Source organism: Chiloscyllium plagiosum, unplaced genomic scaffold (genome assembly GCF_037043375.1).
Source record: "Chiloscyllium plagiosum isolate Xiang-an unplaced genomic scaffold, Cpla_swu_hap1 HiC_scaffold_4, whole genome shotgun sequence".
In the NCBI taxonomy this organism is placed as follows: domain Eukaryota; kingdom Metazoa; phylum Chordata; class Chondrichthyes; order Orectolobiformes; family Hemiscylliidae; genus Chiloscyllium; species Chiloscyllium plagiosum.
In genome coordinates, this window is record NW_028270142.1 from 135,709,303 (window position 1) to 135,728,561 (window position 19,259).

Genomic DNA, 19,259 nt, shown 5'->3' on the forward strand with positions numbered 1-19,259 from the left:
TTGTGGAACAATTTCAGTACATCGTCTGCGCTTCAGTCAAACTCTGTCCAACTTTTCAAAGTTTCTTCTGAAACTCTTTCTAAAATGAGGCTATTCTGAAATTCAGCTGCAATTTTCATTTTAGTAACAGGAAAGACCTCAGCCACAGCTCCCATTATAAAGATTGCACCTTCACAGCCACGGTTTGACTCTTCATGTGACAAACACAAATGGATGCAGTATTCTTCTTTGAACCATGCTATTTGGTGTTGCAATGATACTGTGAGAGAAGTACAGTCCGTCACTGCATCCTTGAAACTTTTACAGACTTGGACTCAGTATATACCCCGGGAAATTATGATCGGATGCAATTGTGAAGATTCTACTCAACAAAAACTGGTGAAACCTTTGATTCTAATATTACTTATCAACACTTTCTTTCCTATCTGTGCATAGATATGCTCACTCTTGGTTAGAGTACATGACACAATTGCTGTATCCTCTTGACCATCATCTATGAAATAAGATCACAGGAACACAATTTGCATGAGTTGAGATTTTTTCAGCCAGAGGGTGGTGACTCTGTGGAATTCGTTTCCATAAAATGCAGTGGAAACCAAGTCATTGATTGTATTTAAGACATAGATAGATAGATTCTTGACTAGTAAGGGAATCAAAGGTTATGGGCAGAGAGCAGGAGAATGCGGTTGAAATCAGATCAGCCATCATTGTTTGGTGGGCCGGAGGGCCTAATTCTGCTCCTAAATCTATGGGTTTTTATGGTCCAATTTCCCATTGGTAGATGTTAAGCTAAGGTTAAGCTAGTTTCATTTTACTGCCTCCCACCCCCTTTTAAATAATTGACCATTTTACAGTGCCCTGGGATGTTCCAGGATATAGGGAATTTTGAAATATTATAACCAATACATCCACTACCTCTGTTGCCACTTTCTTTAAGACCTTAGTATGTAGGCCATCAGGCTCTGGGGAAACTGTCTGTTTTTAGGCCCAATAGTTTCCTCAGTACGTTTTTCCTACTGATAGCAATTGTTTTAATTGTCCTCCATTACCTGTTTCTATTGATATGATTTCACATCTTCCATTGTGAAAATTGAGGCAAAATATTGATTTAGTGCCTCTGTCATTTCTGTATTCCTCCCTTTCCTTTAAGTGACCAACATTAGCTATTCTCATCATTTCTATATATTTATACAAGCTTTTGATATGTCTTTATATTTTGTGCTAGTCTTCGTTCATAATTGACCTTCGCTCTTCTTGTTACTCTTTTTAGTAATCCTTTGGTGGTCTTTAAAGTTTCCCAATACCTCAGCCTGCTACTGACCTTTGAAAATTATTAGTTTTTGGCCTTATAGACAATAGATAATAGGTGCAGGAGTAGGCCATTCTACCCTTCGAGCCTGCACCACCATTCAATATGATCATGGCTGATCATCCTTAATCAGTATCCTGTTCCTGCCCTATCTCCATAACCCTTGATTCCACTATCCTTGAGAGCTCTATCCAACTCTTTCTTAAATTAATCCAGAGACTGGGCCTCCACTGCCCTCTGGGGCAGAGCATTCCACACAGCCACCACTCCCTGGGTGAAGAAGTTTCTCCTTATGTTACATGTAACTTCCTTGCTTAGGCATGTATGCTTTGTCTTCTGTTTACAATTTGTCTTCCTCTTTGGAAATTATTTTAGTTAACTAATCACTCTTAACTAATTATTGACTAATCACTGTCCCAACTCTACAGCTTAATGTATCAGATTCTAGCTTCAGGTTGCAATTTGTTTCGGAATGAATGAATAGTTAATAGCTCAAGCTTCTCTCATATGCATCATAAGCATCTTGTTAGGCTTTGAATCATTCTCATTTGCATCTTTCTTCAGCAACATGTAGAAGTAGGCCTAATGTGAACTCAGGCAGAAATGATTACTAATATTGAACCATGTTGATAAAATGCCTAAACACAAACATATTATTTGGCTTTGAGGCATTAACTATAACCTCGAGACTCTCTTTTACTGGTTGTACATCTGTTCCATTGATTTTTCAGGCCACAGCATACTACCTCAAATTGGACAAAGACACTTATCCGTTTTTCAAACTTCACATTTGTCTTATTCATTCATGGGACATGGGTATTGCTGGGTCAGTCAGCATTTATTGCCCAGCCCTAATTGCCCTCGGGACGCTTCTAGTGAGCTGCCTCCTTGAACTGGTTTGGTTGCAGAGAAACCCCCAGTGCTTTGGGGAGGGAGTTCCGGGATTTTAATCTGGCATCAGTTAACAGTGAGCGATATATTTCCTTGTCATGATGCTGAGCGGCTTAGAACCGAACTTGCAGCTTGTGTTGGTCCCATGTATCCACTGAAAATGTGTTGCTGGAAAAGCGCAGCAGGTCAGGCAGCATCCAAGGAGCAGGGGAATCGACCTTTCGGGCATGAGCCCTTCTTCAGGAATGTCCGAAACGTCGATTCTCCTGTTCCTTGGATGCTGCCTGACCTGCTGCACTTTTCCAGCAACAAATTTTCAGCTCTGATCTCCAGCATCTGCAGTCCTCACTTTCTCCCATGTATCCACTGTCATTATACTTCTGGATGATTAAGGTCGCAAGTTTAAAAGATGCTGTCTAAGGTGTCCTGGTGAGTTACTGCAGTGCATCTTGTTGAAGGGAAAACCCTGCTGATGATAGTGAATGCTGAAAATGGTGGAAGGGATGTCAGTTAAGCTTTATCCTGGATGGTGTTGAGCGTCTTGAGTTTTATTGGATCTGCACTCATTGTGACAAATGGAGAGAACTCCATTACACTTCTGACTTGTGTCCTGTAGGTAGTGGACAGGATCTGGGGAGGCAGACAATGAGTTACTTGCTGCAGAATTCCTAGCCTCCTGACTTTCTTTTATGGTCACCATATTTATGGGGTTAGTCAAATTTAGTTTCTGGCCAGTGATAACTCCTAGGATGCTGATAGTAAGGGATGCCTTGCTGCAAAAATACAGGGTCTTGGTGAGACCATACCGGGTGTATTGTGGACAGGTGGTAATGCCATTGAATGTCAGGGACAATGATTAGATTCACTTCTGTTAGAGATACAAAAGAACAAAAGAGAAGTACAACAGAAGAACAGGCCCTTTGGCCCTCCAATCTTGTGACGACCATCATGCTCTAACTAAACTAATAGACATATCTTCTGCCCTGATTCGGTCTGATTCCCTCTATTCCCTCCCTATTCATGTAACCATCCAGATGCCTCTCAAATGCCACCAGTGTGCCGGCTTCCACCACCTCATCTAGCAGTGTGTTCTTGGCTCCTACCACCCTCTCTGTGAAAAATGCCCCTCTCACATCTCCCTTAAACATTCCCCATCTCAGCTTGAAACTGCCCCACCACCACCCCCACCGTCACCACCCCCTCTCCCGGTAGTCATTGTCTGTCACTTATGTGACCCAGTCTCAAAACTGGAACAATAGTTTAAGCTGGTACTGTGGAGATACTTGGATTGTATTAAAATAATAACATAACTAATTAAACTCGAAACATGAACTATAGAAAATCATGATGCGAATCCAGCCTTTTTAACATTTCACATTGACCCAATGGCTGCAACACTGGTATTGAAACCAATATTGAAGTTCAATCATCAAAACCAGTGTAGACTGTACATGAATCAGATGGACACTAGGACCCTGTAAGTGCAGCCACTGTGTTTAGAAACACTAAGATTAACATGAACTAGTTGAAAATCTTCATAATCCCAGCAGGTAACAAAGGTATTTTGTTCTTCTCAGTCTCAGCTGCTGAGTGCAGATAAATTATTTGCATTTTTATCCAATTTCATCGTCACCATCTGTTACACATCAGGTGGAACTTTCACAGAGAAACCCAGACACTCGGAGGAGGAGTAGGCCATTCAGCCCTCTGAGCCTGATACACCATTCAATATGATCATGGCTGATCACCCAACTCACTCCCCTGTTCCTGCTTTCGCCCCATACATACCCTTTGATCCCTTTTGCTCTAAGGACAATATCCAACTCATTCTTGAAATCATTCAATGTTTTGGCCTGAACCACTTTCTGTGGCAATGAATTCCACAGACTCACCAGCTCTGGGTGAAGGCAATTCTCCTCAACTCAGTCCAAATGGTTTTGCCCATATCCTTAGACTGCAACGCCTGGTTCTGGACTCTACTGCCTTTGGGATCATCCTTCCTGCACCTAACCGGTGCAGACCTGTTAGAATTCGATAGGTTTCGATGAGATCCTTCCTCATTCTGCTAAACTCCAGTGAATATTGTCCCAAACAATCCTGTTACATCAGTCCTATTGTCTCAGGAATCAGTCTGATAAACTTTTGTCCAGAGCCAGAACATCCTCAGACAAAGGAGGCCACACCTGTCCACAATACACCGGGTATGGTCTCACCAAGACCCTATATTTTTGCAGCAAGGCATCCCTGCTCCTGTACTCGAATCTTCTCGCTATGAAGGCCAACATAATATTTGCCTTCTTCACTGCCTGTTGCAGCTACATGCTTATTTTCAGCAACTGGTGTACAAGGACACCCAGGTCTTGTTGCACGTTCCTCTTTCCCACTCTGATGATAAGCTGCTTTCCTGTTTTAACCTCATATTTTCCTTAGCGTCACATTTATCCACACTATTCTGCATCACCCATGCATTTACCCACTCACTCAACTTGTCCCAATCGCACTGCAACATCTCTGCAACCTCCTCACAGCTCACCCTCCCACCCATGTCTGCAAACCTGGAGATATTGTATTTAGTTCCCTCATCCAAATCATTAAATATATTGAGAATAGCTGGCTTCCAAGCACCGATACCCATGGTAATCCACCAGTCACTTCCTGTTGTTTGATAAAAGACCTGACTCAAAAAAGACAGACACCAAATGGCCAGGTCACCCATTTAATATTATTTATTCAAAGAATGTGGGCATCATTGGCTGGTGTGGCATTTATTATCCTTCCCTAATCACCCTGGAGGAGGTAACGGTGAGCTGCCTTCTTGAACTGCTTTCGTCCATTTGCTGTTGGGACATCTCCAAATGTTCAATGGTCACACCATACAATGATGAAGGGCTAATGGCCAAAACGTCGATTCACCTGCTCCTTGGATGCTGCCTGACCAGCTGCGTTTTTCCAGCACTGATCTATAGTAAACCCCTAACGAGGTGACTGCTCCCTTGCTGTTCCTAATTTCCACCCATACTGTCTTGGTAGGCAGATCTTCCTCGACAATGGAAGCTTCTGTAGCTGTGATACCCTCTCTGATTAGTAGTGCTACACCCCCTCCTCTTTTTACCCCTCCCTATTCTTTTTAAATGCTCTAAACCCTGGAACATCCAGCACCCATTCCTGCCCCTGAGAAACCCATGTCTCTTTTATGGCCACAACATCATAGCACCAGGTACTGATCCATGCTCTAAGTTCATCACTTTTATTCCTGATACTCCTTGAGTTAAAGCAAACACACTTTAACTGATCCCTTGGTTCCTTCCCAGGAAAGTCCTTCGCACTAGCTGGTCTACCTCTTGCTATTGCCTCATCTGCATCAACTCTCACCTCCGGTATATAGCTCAGGTTCCCACCCCCCTGCCATACTAGTTTAAACCCTCTCAAACTACTCGAGCAAACCTTCCACCCAGGATATTGGTCCCCTTCCAGTTCTGATGCAATCCGTCCTTCATGTACAGGCCCCGCCTTCCCCAGAAGGCATCCCAATTATCTACATATCTGAAGCCCTCCCTCCTACACCAGCTGCGCAGCCACGTGTTAAGCTGCGCCTGCTCCCTGTTCCTTGCCTCGCTATCTTGTGGCACTGGTAGTAAACACTACGCAGTTCGTCCTGCTTTACAGCTTCCATCCTAACTCACTGAAATCACTTTTTATATCCTCAATCCTTTTTCTGGCTATGTCATTAGTGCCAATATGTAACACGATTTCTGGCTGTTCGCCCTCCCCTTTTAGAACCTTATACACCCGATCGGAGACGTCCCAGACCCTAGCACCAGGGAGGCAACATGCCTTCCGGGAATCCCGATCCTGACCACAAAATCTCCTGTCGATTCCCCTAACTATTGCGTCCCCTACCACGAGTACTTTTCTATTCTGCCCCCTTCCCTTCTTTGCCACAGTGTCAGGCTCAGTGCCAGAGAACTGACTGCTATGGCTTTCCTCTGGTAGGTCATCCCCCCCAGCAGTATCCAAAATGGTATACATATTGCTGAGGGGAATGTCCACAGGGGATCTCTGCACTGTCTGACTGTCCCCTTTCCTCCCCCTGACTGTAACCCATCTATCCTTGTCCTGAGCCTTAGGAGTGACCAACTCCCGGTAACTCCTCTCAATTACCCCCTCAGCCCCCCAAATGATCCGCCGTTCATCCAGCTCCAGCTCCAATTCCCTAACACGGTTTTCAAGGAGCTGGAGTTGGATGCACTTCCCGCAGATGTAGCCAGCGGAGACGTGTGCCATGTCTCCCACATTCTGCAGGAAGAGCAAGAAGTTGCCCTAGCATCCATACCCCACTTCTCTGAACACCCACTCAGTACTAAAGAGAAAGCTTAGTGTATGTTAACCAGTTTTTGCATCTTTATGGTATACATTTTGTTTTGAGAATAAATCAATGATTTCTTTATTAAGTAACCTGGTTGTTGAATCTCATTGCTTCAAACTTGATCTAGGTAAAGAATTCAGTTGGTCACCTTGGTAAAGGTCAAGTATAGGTAAACATCACCATTTTCTCATTAGAGAGAGACAACTGGTGGTGTTTTAACCTGAAGGTCACCATGCCTCAGACAAGAGAAAAGGGTGAGAGGAGATTCTTCCATGTTAATCTTCACTGGTGCAGAAATTGAACCCAATCTGTTGGTATCACTCTGGTATCAACCAGACATCTAAACTAACTAACCATCTATCTCTGTAACTGGAAAAAGTACTTCTATCTTGTGCTGCGTAGAGTGGTTGGATAAGAGCATTCACTTCTCCAATTTCTATGGCAATAAAACAAGGCAATCTTAGAAAATTAATATGTGCCTGTGCCAGTTCTTTAGGAATCATGTGTAAATTAATAGGCTACTTCATCAGAAATTTGCCAATAGCACCAGTTGTTAAGGAAATCTCTTTCGTTATCGAGTGCTTTATGTAGCTGTGGACTGCTAGCACCTTCCAGTTAACATTTATACTGCTTGGAGAGTCACGAACAGTGCTGTGTAGATTGCAGATGGCATTTTAGAGAGCAGACAATAACTAATTCGACATACATGAGGCCTAGTGCAGCAGTTAATGCTGCCCTGGTCCACAGGGAATATGTTTATTTCAGCCTCACTGCCAGAGATCATTGCAAAGAAGTAAATCATCGCTAGGTGCTTTAAATCCACGTGTCACTTAATTTCATCGAAGATGTTCCCAGTAAGAAAAAAGTCCATCAACAAGTTATGCTCACTGATGTATTGGGAACTGTGTTCCCATGAACTGCACAGAGAATCAAAACCAGCAATCAGAAATTGAATAGACCTGAATATCAGGCAGAGATGCATTTTGTCAATGTGTTACAATGGGGGCCTTTCTGTTTCCAACATATGATTTAGGGGCAGGGTCACACCATTTGGTCCCTTAAGCCTGCACCACCGTTCGATAAGATCATGGTAGATCTGTTTGTGTTTCAAATTTCGGATTCCCACCTGCCAATGAAATCATCAATGGATCTTGAAGTCCCTTCCACAACTCTTTCTCTGGTACATTGATTACACCATTGGTGCTGCTTCCTGCTCTCATCCAGAATTGGAAAGATTAATCAGTTTTGCTTCTAACTCTATCCTTTTCTCACTTTCACCTGATATATCTCTGACTCTTCTCTTCCCTTCCTTGACTTTACTGTTTCCATTCCTGAGGATAGGCTGTGCACCAATATCCATTCCAAACCCACCAACTCCCACAGTTAGCTTGACTACACTTCCTCACAATCTTCCTCCTTCAAGGATGTTATCCATTCTCTCAGATTCGCTGTCTCCATCGCACCTGTTTAGATGATGTCACCTTCCACTGGGATGCCCCCTACACAATTATTTTTCCTCAACTGAGGATCCTCAGCCTCCAATGGCACCTTTCCATACATTTGCAGAGGATTGTAACACTGGCTTCACTGCTCACTGTCCAAGGATCCAAACACACCTTCCTGGTGAAGCAGCATTTTACGTGTACTTATTGCAATCTAGAGAGAATCTAAACATCTATCCCCGACATTCCATGCCATTACCATCATTGAATCCACCAATGTCAATAGCCTGAGCTTCACCATTGACCAGAAACTCAACTGCACTCGCACATAAGTACTGTAGATATCAGAGTAGCTAAGAGGCCAGGAATTCTGCAGATGAGTAACTCACTTCATGATTGTCCAAAGCTTGTCCACAATCTACAAGGAGGCACAAGTCAGCAGTGTGAAGGAATAGTCCCCACTTACTTGGATTGGTGCAGCTCCAACAACACTCAAGAAGTTCAATACCACCCAGGATAAAACAGCCAGCTTGATTGGCATCACATCCACAAACATCCAATTCCTCTGCCCCCGACACTCAGTATAAGCAGTGAATAATATCCACAAGCTGAATGGCAGAAATTCACCACAGATCCTTAGATAGCACCTTACAAACACATGACCACTTCCATCTAGAAGGACAAGCAGATACAATGGGAACACCATCATCTGCAAGTTCCCTTCCAAGCCACTCACCATCCCAACCCGGAAATATATCGCTGTTCCTTCAATGTCAGTGGGTCAAAATCCTGGAACTCTCTCACTAATGGCTTTTTGTGTTTACCTACTCCAAATGGACTTCAACGGTTCAAGAAGGCAGTTTATCTAAAGGACAGCTAGGGATGGGCAATAAAATGATGGCTCAGACACCAACACCCACATCCTGTGAATGATTTTAATAAAACTCCACAGTTTGAAGCATCACATGCTAGCTTTAGTTTTCAATTTGTGTCGTTATTACTGAATAGTTCAGGGGTCAAACTGCTCTCTCTCATATGCATCATTAGCATCTTGTTGTGTTTTGAATTATTCCCACTTTGTATCTTTCTTCAAACACACACAGTTAGCACTATTGCAAACTGAGGTGGAAATGGGTAGTAATAATGAACTATGCCTTGAAGGACGTGAATGTTGAAGGTGGGGTAATGGGGCACCAATCAAATCGGATACCTTTCCAAAGAAAAACATATGAACATATGAACGCTTGACCCTTTGAGCCTGGCCTGCCATTCAATCAGATGATGGCAGATCTGATTTTAGCCTCAATACGACGTTCCTATATATTCCCAATAGTTTTTCATCCCCTTGGTGATCAGAATCCATCTACCTCTACTACAACAACATTTGTAGTAGATTCTGCATCCTCTGCCTCTTGAGAAAGGAAACTCCGAAGACTCTCAATCTTCCGAGAGAAGTATCTTTTCCTGTCTTAAATGGGCGACACCTATGACCTGAAATTCTAGCCTCTCCCACAAGAGGAAGCATCCTTGCTAGATCCACCTGGTGAATTCCCCTCGGGAACTTATATGTTTCAACTAAGACACTCTGACTTTTCTAAACTCCAGAGGTTGCAGGTCTAGTCTGTCTAGCCTCTACTCATAAGGCAATATTCAGATTCCAGGCTTTAGTCTCGTCAACCTTCTCTAAACTGCTTTCAACACATTAACATTCTTCCATAAGTATGGGACCAGTCATGCACACAGTACTCTGGGATGGTGTCAAGCTTCTTGAGTGTTGCTGGAGCTGCACTCATCCAGGAAAATGGGGGATACTCCATCACACTGCTGACTTGTAGATGTTTAGAGACAAAACCTGCCAGTACACCACCCCTCACCTCCATCCAGGGCCCCAAACAGTCCTTCCAGGTGACATAGAGGTTCACCTGCCTCTCTTCCAACCTGATGTGGTCTTCTCTACATCGGGGAGACCGGACGTAAACTCATGGAACAGCTCATCTAGCATCGCAGCCGGGTCCACAGGGGCTGACTGGGCCTCCCTGTCACCATCACTTCAATCGCCCCAACCACTCCCTTTCTGACATGACCATCCTTGGCCTCCTCCATGGCCAAAACAAACCACAGCTCCTATTGGAGGAACAATACCTTATCTTTGGCCTGGGCACCCTACAGCCCAGAGGACTCAACAGTGACTTCTCCAATGTCAAATAACCTCCCTTCCCATCCCCTGACTCCCTTCCCAGCTCCTCCCACACCCTTCCACTGCTCCCTGCCACCAACTGGATTCTTACCTCCCACTGACCAATCAGGTCATACCCTCTACCTGTCTTCACCTATCCCCATTTCACCACCCTGCCCCTGCCTCCCCCTTTATCTGCAGCTCCCCCCACTCCCAGCCCCCAGTCCTGAAGAAGGGTTACACCTGAAACGTTGACTTCTGCACCTCCTGATGTTGCCTGTCTTGTTGTGTTCTTCCACCTCCTGTCTGTAGACTTATAGATGGTGGCAGCTTTTGGGCAAGCAGGGGGCGAGTTACCTGCCACAGAATTTGTAGCCTCTGGCCTGTTCTTGTTGCCACAGTATTTATGTATACAATATATTTTATGCATTTATACAATACTGGCTTTTTGAAACCAGTGCTCACTGCAGGGAGCTGGGATGTATTATCTGAATAAATGTGGCCAAATTTCCATTGCAATTCAGTAACTTTCCATTGATTTTGTTATTGTGCCCCACCAGGGGCTGTCTGGCTTCTTTAAATTTCAATTTAATGAAAGTAGACAGATAATGGTTCATCACGCTACTTCTCAAAGGATTCAAGAACAATCAGCTCAGGATGATTTACTGAAGTAGAGATATTGTTGAGGCATACAGCTATAATAGTTCTGGTGGGTAGGTTCAGAAGATTCAAGAACGGTTGTGTAATAAAGTATAATCTGTGACAGGTTGTTAACATTAATAATATATAGGAGTATGATTTTCAATAGTTTTTTTAAAGGCTTGAAGGATCAACCTCCGAATCTGAAAACTAATCTCAAACACTTATATTAGACATTAACACATCACTTCTGCATCACCCCTGCATCAAGTGCACCACACTTCCTTAAAGCCTGACATTGTGACCTAATAAAAGAAGGAAGTTGATTAATAGTTGACTGTTAACAGCATCTTCTGTGATTAAATGCTTGAGTCTCTCTCTTGCCTGTGGTGTTGGCAGATATATAGTGATAAATCCAAGTCAGAAAGCTTACTGAAAGTTACCAAAAAGTCAGTTCTCAAGCTATCCAAACATTCCCTGCAACCATATTTTTTTCCTCAGAGTACCTCACTCCCATTATCAACCCATTTGTTTTCATCGCAAGGTCAAAGTGTCCCTGCGTGTTATGTTGCATTCATTTAAATGCTACCTCACAATCAATTTGAAGCATAATGCTCTGAGTTTCTGCCTTTACCTTATGAAACAATTGTTTTCTCCTTTGCTCGATAATCTTCCCATTTTCCCTTTAACAGTGGTCATGTTCTTTCTGCTTTTAAATCATTTAAGCTTATCCTTTAACCTTAGTCATATTCCCAAGACTCTCTTGAAACACAGATGTTTCTTCTTCACACTCAGTCACAATTTACAGGTTAATGTACTCTTCGATTCATTTGGCACCTTCTGACAGCTTTATTATTCATGTATTGAACCATGAACTTTTTTTCTGTAAGCTCTTTTTGAATCATTCTCTGCAGGGGCAATGCTGCCCTTTAGAATCATAGAACCCCTATATGTGGAAACAGACACTTCGGCCCAACAAGTTCACACCACATTCCGGAGAATAACCCACCCAGACCCATTTCCCTACCCTATTATTCTATATTTACCCATGACTATTGCACCTAGTTTGCACATCCTTGAATAACTGTGGGCAATTTGACATGGCCAATTCACCTAACCTGCACACCTTTGGATTGTGGGAGGAAACCAGAGCACACACACAGACAGACACAGGGGGAATGTGCAAACTCCACACAGATAGTCACCCGAGGCTGGAATCAAACCTGGGTCCATGTGAGGCAGCGGTGCTAACCACTGAACTACTGTACCACCCAGCAGCAGCTTCTTTGACTTTCTCTCAGGTAACGTAAAAGTATGTTCTCCTTATTGGTTCGGGGGGATATTTAACCTGAGTTGTTGAGTGAGAAGACCATCGGATCATATGTAACACTGGCATACCCTGTACCAATAAATCTCTCTGTTGACTTCAATGGAGAGGGAAATTACTTAGGGCATAAAATTAGTACTGAACTCAATATGGTCAGATTTCTAATTAGTGGATTATTGCTCCATAACTCTGACAAACAATTTTCAACATGCCAGATAGAACTCTCTGTAGAATTGATTTCCATATCTGGATACAGTGTAGAGGGAAGCCATTCAGCAGATATGTATGGAGTGTATACACATTGCTTGGTACAGCCACACACAGAGAACCAGTACAGGGAGTAAGGGCTGAGTGGCCTCTTTCTGTGCTGTAAGACATCTGTGGCCATCAAAATAAGGATGACCCTGAGTATGCTATCCTCCTTTTGTCTGGAGATTTAATTCTGTGATCAGTTCTGTCTTCCTGCTGTAGGAAAAATGTTGTTAAGCTTGAAAGGGTTCAGAAAACAAAAACAGAAATTGCTGGAAAAGCTCAGCAGGTCTGGCAGCATCTGTGGAGAGAAATCAGAATTAACGTTTCGGGGTTGAGTGACTTTTCCTCAGAGGTTCTGCTTGTGTTTTTGATTTCCAGCATCTGCAGTTCTTTCTTTAAAGGTTCAGTAAAGATTTACAAGGATGTTCCTGGGACTGGAGGTTTACAGCTATAGGGAGGGGTTGAACAGACTGAGGCTATTCTCTCTGGAGCCTCAGAGGCTGAGGGGGTGACCTTATAGAGGTTTATAAAATCATGAGGGGCATGGATAGGGTAAAGGCCAAAGTCTTTTTCCTGGGATGGGGTACTCTAAAAATAGAGGGCCCAGGTTTAGGTTGAGAGGGGAAAGACTTGAAGGGAACATGAGGGGCAACTTTTTGATGCAGAGGCTGGTGAATGTAAGGAGTGGTCTGCCAGGGAAAGTGACGGAGGCTGGTTCCATTTCAACAGTTAAAAAGGATCTGGATGGGTACATGAATATGAAGGGTTTAGAGAGTTATGTGTCAAATGCTGGCAAATGGGACTAGATTAATTTAGGCTATCTGGTTGGCATGGGCAAGTTAGCCTGAAGGATCTGTGTCCGTTCTGTACAACTCTTATAACTCTGCGACTCTAAGACAGCTTGGGTCATTGCCCTGGTGCAGTTGGGCTAAACCTGTACCATGTACATTAACAGCGAGAGTGCTTCACAATCACCAAGTCTCTACCAGCTATGGAGAGGGAGCATTGCTCCCACATTCTCCAATTTTTGTTTTCTTAGAATGATTTACTTCTTCCAGCTTTTGGTGTATGCCCTTGGCTACTCTGAACCATATCGCAAGCACCATCGCTGATGGTGAAGGGGTCTAAAGGGTTTGCCCATACTCAGAGGACATGTCCTTGCACTTACCACAATTTCCTACGGCTCCTGACACCATTTCAAACTGGGCCCCAGAAAACAACGAGGAACTCCAAAGGGGTGACAAAGGACGGAAACCATCAACTCCCTCTTTGAGTCTCCAGAACTCTGGCAAGAGATGATTAAAATAAACATCAAGATGATCTTCATCGCCAAAGGTTTGAGAAGACGAGACAGGAACTGAGGGAAATGCTCCAACTCCAGAAACGCTGCAAAACCTGCTCCTGCTGTGGTTAATGGGGTTAGTGTCCAGCAAGTGAAGAGCCAACAATCCTCTAAGATCATCTTACACTCTCAAGTCTAGTGGGTAGAGCAGGATAGGATGCAATTGCATTTTCTCTTCCAGAATGTTCACAGAAACAGAGAGAGAGAGAGAGAAAGAGAGAACGAGAGAGAGAGACGGACAGAGAGAGGGAGGGAGACAGAGAGAGAGACAGAGAGAGAGACAGAGACACAGAAAGAGAGAGAGAGAGAGAGAGAGAGCTCTGTGATCAATGCCCTGAGAGAAGAAACAGCGCAATGACGGTATCACTGTCTTGACGATTAATACATCCCTTATAGTGATCTGTATGATGTGAATCCCAAAGACATCACAGCCTCTCAGTCATCCCTGTCCTCTATCAGGAAGAAGTTTTTAGATGTTAGTACACGGGCAAGTCAGGATAAGCCACTAATTCTGGAGGAACTGTCTAAGGCCCTTGAGTCCTTGGGAAGAGTAAAGCTCGAGGGAGTGACGGCGTACTGGCCAAGTTGTAATCATCTCTATGGGGCTTGGTTAGCTAATACCTGTTGGAGGTGTATGATAGCATGCCTCTGGGCAGTGCCGTGTCTGAATCCATAAGGAAAAGCATCATCACCCTCACCTATAGGTGGAAGTGGATGAAGGAGGAAATTAGGAATTGGTGGTCCACCTCACTGCTGAATATGGGTTGCAACATTATGTTCAAGGTCATTTCCAATCGAGTCAGGTTGCTCTGGAGGTGGTGGTGACCTACCTGATCACCCTATGATGTGCCTTTGACCTGCCATTGAGAACCCCTTGCTACACGGGGATACAACTGCTGTGTGCAGGACCGAGGGGCAGACACATACTGCAAGAACTTGGACCAAGAGTTATGGGGATAGGCAGGAAAATGGAAGTGAAGGTGATTAGACCTGCCATAACTCATTGAATAGCAGAACAGACTTACTGGGCTGAATGGTCAGATTCTGCACCTGTACTTTATATTCTTATAGTACTGGGAAAATGGGGCTGTACTCTTAGGATGGTCTATTCTCAAACCGTGCTGGGGCCAGTATTCCTGAGAATTACGTAACTAGGAAAGTAGAAAGGAAAGTAGTCATATGGGAAATGAGGGTCACAGCTGGCAAGTAAGGGAGAGCAAAAATACCTAGCAACAAACCAAGATTAGATTTAACAATGGTAACAAATAGGCCGCATCTGAATGTGCATAGCATTCATAACTAAGGAAGTGAATCAATAGCACACATTGCAATAAATAAATCTGATTTCAAAGCCATTATGGAAACATGTCTTCAGGCTGCAAGAATTGGGTTGAATATTAAGGGATACATGATTGAAGATTGAAGAAAAATAGATTTGCTCTCTGCAGTTGTGGCATCACAACAGAGCCATTTCTGAATGATACTGGTACTGATAGGTTATATCGATCAAAGAAGATTGAACAGGCTGGAGCTCTTTTCTCTAGAAAAGAGAAGGCAGAGTGGTGACCGCATAAAGGACTTTAAGATGATGAAAACGTTTGATGGCGTAGATGTGGAGATGATTTATGGTTAAAAGCAGAATCAGGGATAATACATAAAATTAAATAATTGTGAATGAATCACAAGAAATTCAGGAAAACTCTTTATCCAGAAGATGGTTAGAATTTGCAACTCATTAACACAAAGACCTGACGTGAATAACATTGAGGCATTTTAGTGGAAGCTGGATATAAAAATGAGGAAGAAAGAAATAGCAAGATATGTTAATGGAATAAATGAACAGTGTGGGTTGAGGCTTGTGTGCAGCATAAACATCAGTATAGACAAATAGTACTGAATGGCCTATTCACTTTGGAAAAAAGAATACAAGCATGGACTACTTTCTAAACGGTGAGAAAATTCGTAAAGCCAAAGTACAGAGGGATCTGGGAGTGCTAGTTGAGAATTCTCTAAAGGTAAACATGCACGTTGAGTCCATGATTAAGAAAGCGAATGCAATGTTGTCAATTATCTCAAGAGGATTGGAATATAAAAGCACCGTTGTGCTACTGAGACTTTATAAAGCTCTGGTTAGGCCCCATTTGGAGTACTGTGTCCAGTTTTGGTCCCCACACCTCAGGAAGGACATACTGACACTGGAGCGTGTCCAGTGGAGATTCACACGGATGATCCCTGGAACGGTAGGTCTAACATATGAGGAACGGCTGAGGATCCTGGGATTGTATTCATTGGAGTTTAGAAGATTAAGGGGAGATCTAATAGAAACTTACAAGATAATACATGGCTTGGAGAGAGTGGACGCTAGGAAATTGTTTCCGTTAGGCGAGGAGACTAGGACCCGTGGACACAGCCTTAGAATTAGAGGGGGTAAATTCAGAACAGAAATGCGGAGACATTTCTTCAGCCAGAGAGTGGTGGGCCTGTGGAATTCATTGCCGTAGAGTGCAGTGGAGGCTGGGACGCTAAATGTCTTCAAGGCAGAAATTGATAAATTCTTGATGTCACAAGGAATTAAGGGCTACGGGGAGAATGCATGTAAGTGGAGTTGAAATGCCCATCAGCCATGATTGAATGGCAGAGTGGACTCGATGGGCTGAATGGCCTTACTTCTGTTCCTATGTCTTATGGTCTTATGGTCTTATACAGGTGCTGTATTTGTATATATTTATATATTATGCTAAGAGAAGAGATGTCTGAGTATATAGCCTGATTCTATCCTTCCATTACAACCCACTGACTCCCACACTTATCTCAATACCCTGCTTCTTGCAAGGACTTCATCCCATTCACCCAGTTGCTCCGTCTCGTCACATCTATTCTGATGATGTCATGTTCCCCAGTGAGGGCTTCAGAAATGTCCACCTTTTTCCTCAACTGCCACCATCTTTGATAGAGCCCTTAGTCATCTTCCACATTTCGGCCCTCACTCCTTCCCTTCCCTTCCACAATGGCGATATGGTCTCCCAGTGCTCATTTTCCATCCCATCAGCATCCTTAGCCAAAGGGTCATTAGCCGCCATTTCCACCACCTCTGGTGGAATGCCACCACCGGACACCCTCTCCTTTCTCGTCAGCCTTCCGTAGGGACCATTCCCTCTGGGATACCTTGGTCCCCTCCTCCTTCACTCCCACCACAGCACCTTCCCCTGCAACACCTGCCCAGTTATTGCCTCCCTCCTCAGTATCCAAGGTCCCAAGCACACCTTCCAGGTGAAGCAGTGATTTACCTGCACTTCACTCAATCTAAGTCTCCTGCATTTGCTGCTCACAGTGTGGTCTCCTCTACGCTGGGGAGACGAAACACAGACTGTGTGACTGCTTTGCAGAACATCTATATTCTGTCCACTTCAACACACCGCTGTGTTCCCACAGCGACATTACTGTCTTGGGCCTGCAGCAGCGCTCCAGTAAGACTCAGTGCATGCTCAAAGAACATCATCTCATTTTCTGCTTGGGGACACTGCAGCCTCTAAGACTCAACATCAATTTCAATAATTTTAGAACCTGATTCGATCCTTCTATGTTTTTTTAAATGCACCTCCACACCCGGCTGGGTTATGACATGGGTTGTTTTTAGCACAGTCACCCATTCTCACCCACTCTCAGGTCTATTATCACATTAAATGGCTTGCTTTCAGCAAAGATTACCCATTCTCTACTCCCCTCAGCTCTCCTTATCACTTATTCAGCTTCTCTCTTTGTTTTCCTGGACTGCCATTCATTATTCCCTCCTTTACCTATCCCTTTCATATCTCTCTCTCTCTCTCTCTCCTCTGGGTTATAGTCCAACAGGTTTAGTTGGAAGCACTAACTTTTGGAGCAAGTGCTTCCAATTAAACCTATGGGACTATACCCTGGTGTAGTGTGATTTTTAACTTTGTACGCGCTCCGTGGGCTCCAACTTCAACTATCTATTAATCTCCCACCACCCCCTCCCCCTCACCCTGTCTTCTACATAAAAACCACTTTTTCCTACCTGTTAAATGTTCCTAGCCGTGAAGAGTGATGAAGAGTCACTGGACTCAAAATGCTAACCCTGCTTTCTTCCCACAGATGCTGCCAGCCCTGCTGAGTTTTGCCAGCAATTTCTGATAGATTTTGTGGACTGTTTCTTTCAATTTACTTATAATAATGTTACTTTATTTATTAATGTGCAAATTTGTCCAATGCATCCTCCTGTACGTAAATACGGAATGAGTTGCGAATGTGATATTATTATGGTCACATTAAGTTATTCTTGGTTGCTGTGAATAATCAACTCCACATATTTGTGGTTTTGGATCCTTTAACAATGCCTGATATTTATGTAACTAGGAACTTCAGTTTTGTGATTTCTTATTTTCCAGTCATGGAAATAGCTGCGACATAAGCTTTCCTGTTTTCTTGTCGAATAAGTGAGATGAGATTCATTGCTCACCTAGGTGATAGGAATGATTGCCATTGATCTGGCACTAAGCTTGGTGTATTCATAGACCATTTCAACATGTATGGTTTAATGAACCACAAGAGATCCTGTTGTCCTGATCTGCACCTTGTCTCCACCTTGTCTTCTGAATGTTTTTGATTAGTGCCTCTAATTTCCAGCAGTCACTTGGTCCATTTTGTACAAAAACAAATCAATCTCTCCCTTCCGCTTTATCTCAAAGGAGTGTGAAGTATCGGTCTGATTTCGGGGAAGTCACGTTATACTTCAATACTTTGCTGCTATGAATACTTTTGGGTTTTTGTTTTAACTATTGGGTTATCACTAGAAAGGATGTGAGAAAGGTAGAGACTGGGTTGCTGTAATCTGTTTTACAGTCTGCTTTCTTTTCAGGTGAGGTTAATGAAATTGGGAGATATCACTGGATGTGGAAACAAGAACACAAGGTTAACATTCTGGAGTTCAAATCTCACTGTGGGATTTTAAAAAAAATCGGAAATGTTTATTTACATATATGTTGACTTCAATGAAGAAAGCGAATTTTCTATAGCCAAGTTTCCAGATGACAAAAAGAAAAGCTGGGAAGGCATATGGTGAAGATGACACAAAGAGTCTCCAGAGGGATATAGGCAGGTTAAGTGAGTAGGCAAATGATCTTATGCTCTTATGTGAGAAAAGAAAACTTGATCACTCAGCAAGTGGCTTAGGTCCAGAATGCATTGCCTGGAAATAAAGTGGAGGCAGATTCATTTCTAGCATTTAAGAGGGTATTGGATGATTACTGGAATAGCAACGGATATGGGGAAAAGCAGGAAATCGGCATTATGTAACAACACTTATTTGAAGAGCTAGTGCTGGCACAATGGGACTAACTGGTTTCTCCTGCATTGTAACACTTCGGTGATTAATCTTAACCTATTCATTAGTAACTTGTTGGGATTTCATTCCAATTCTGTTGGTCTCCTGCTTGACAATTTAAATTCAAAAACCACCTCCTGTCTTAAATTCCTGGACTCCCTACAGTGTGGAAGC

The 19,259-nt window shown here is 43.4% G+C and overlaps 1 protein-coding gene across 7 annotated transcripts in view; it reads right to left on the reverse strand.

The window, feature by feature from the left end:
- The window catches only part of LOC122548841 (adrenocorticotropic hormone receptor-like), a 99,800-nt gene that overhangs the window by 49,045 nt on the left and 31,496 nt on the right, over positions 1–19,259 (reverse strand). Inside the window, exon 1 of one of the 7 annotated variants that reach the window (XM_087986717.1) lies at positions 13,571–13,637. The exons of the other annotated variants lie outside the window; for them this stretch is intronic. The gene's annotated coding sequence lies outside the window, so the exon portion shown is untranslated. Of the gene's footprint in view, positions 1–13,570; positions 13,638–19,259 lie in introns of those variants that run through there. 7 annotated transcript variants of the gene reach the window in all.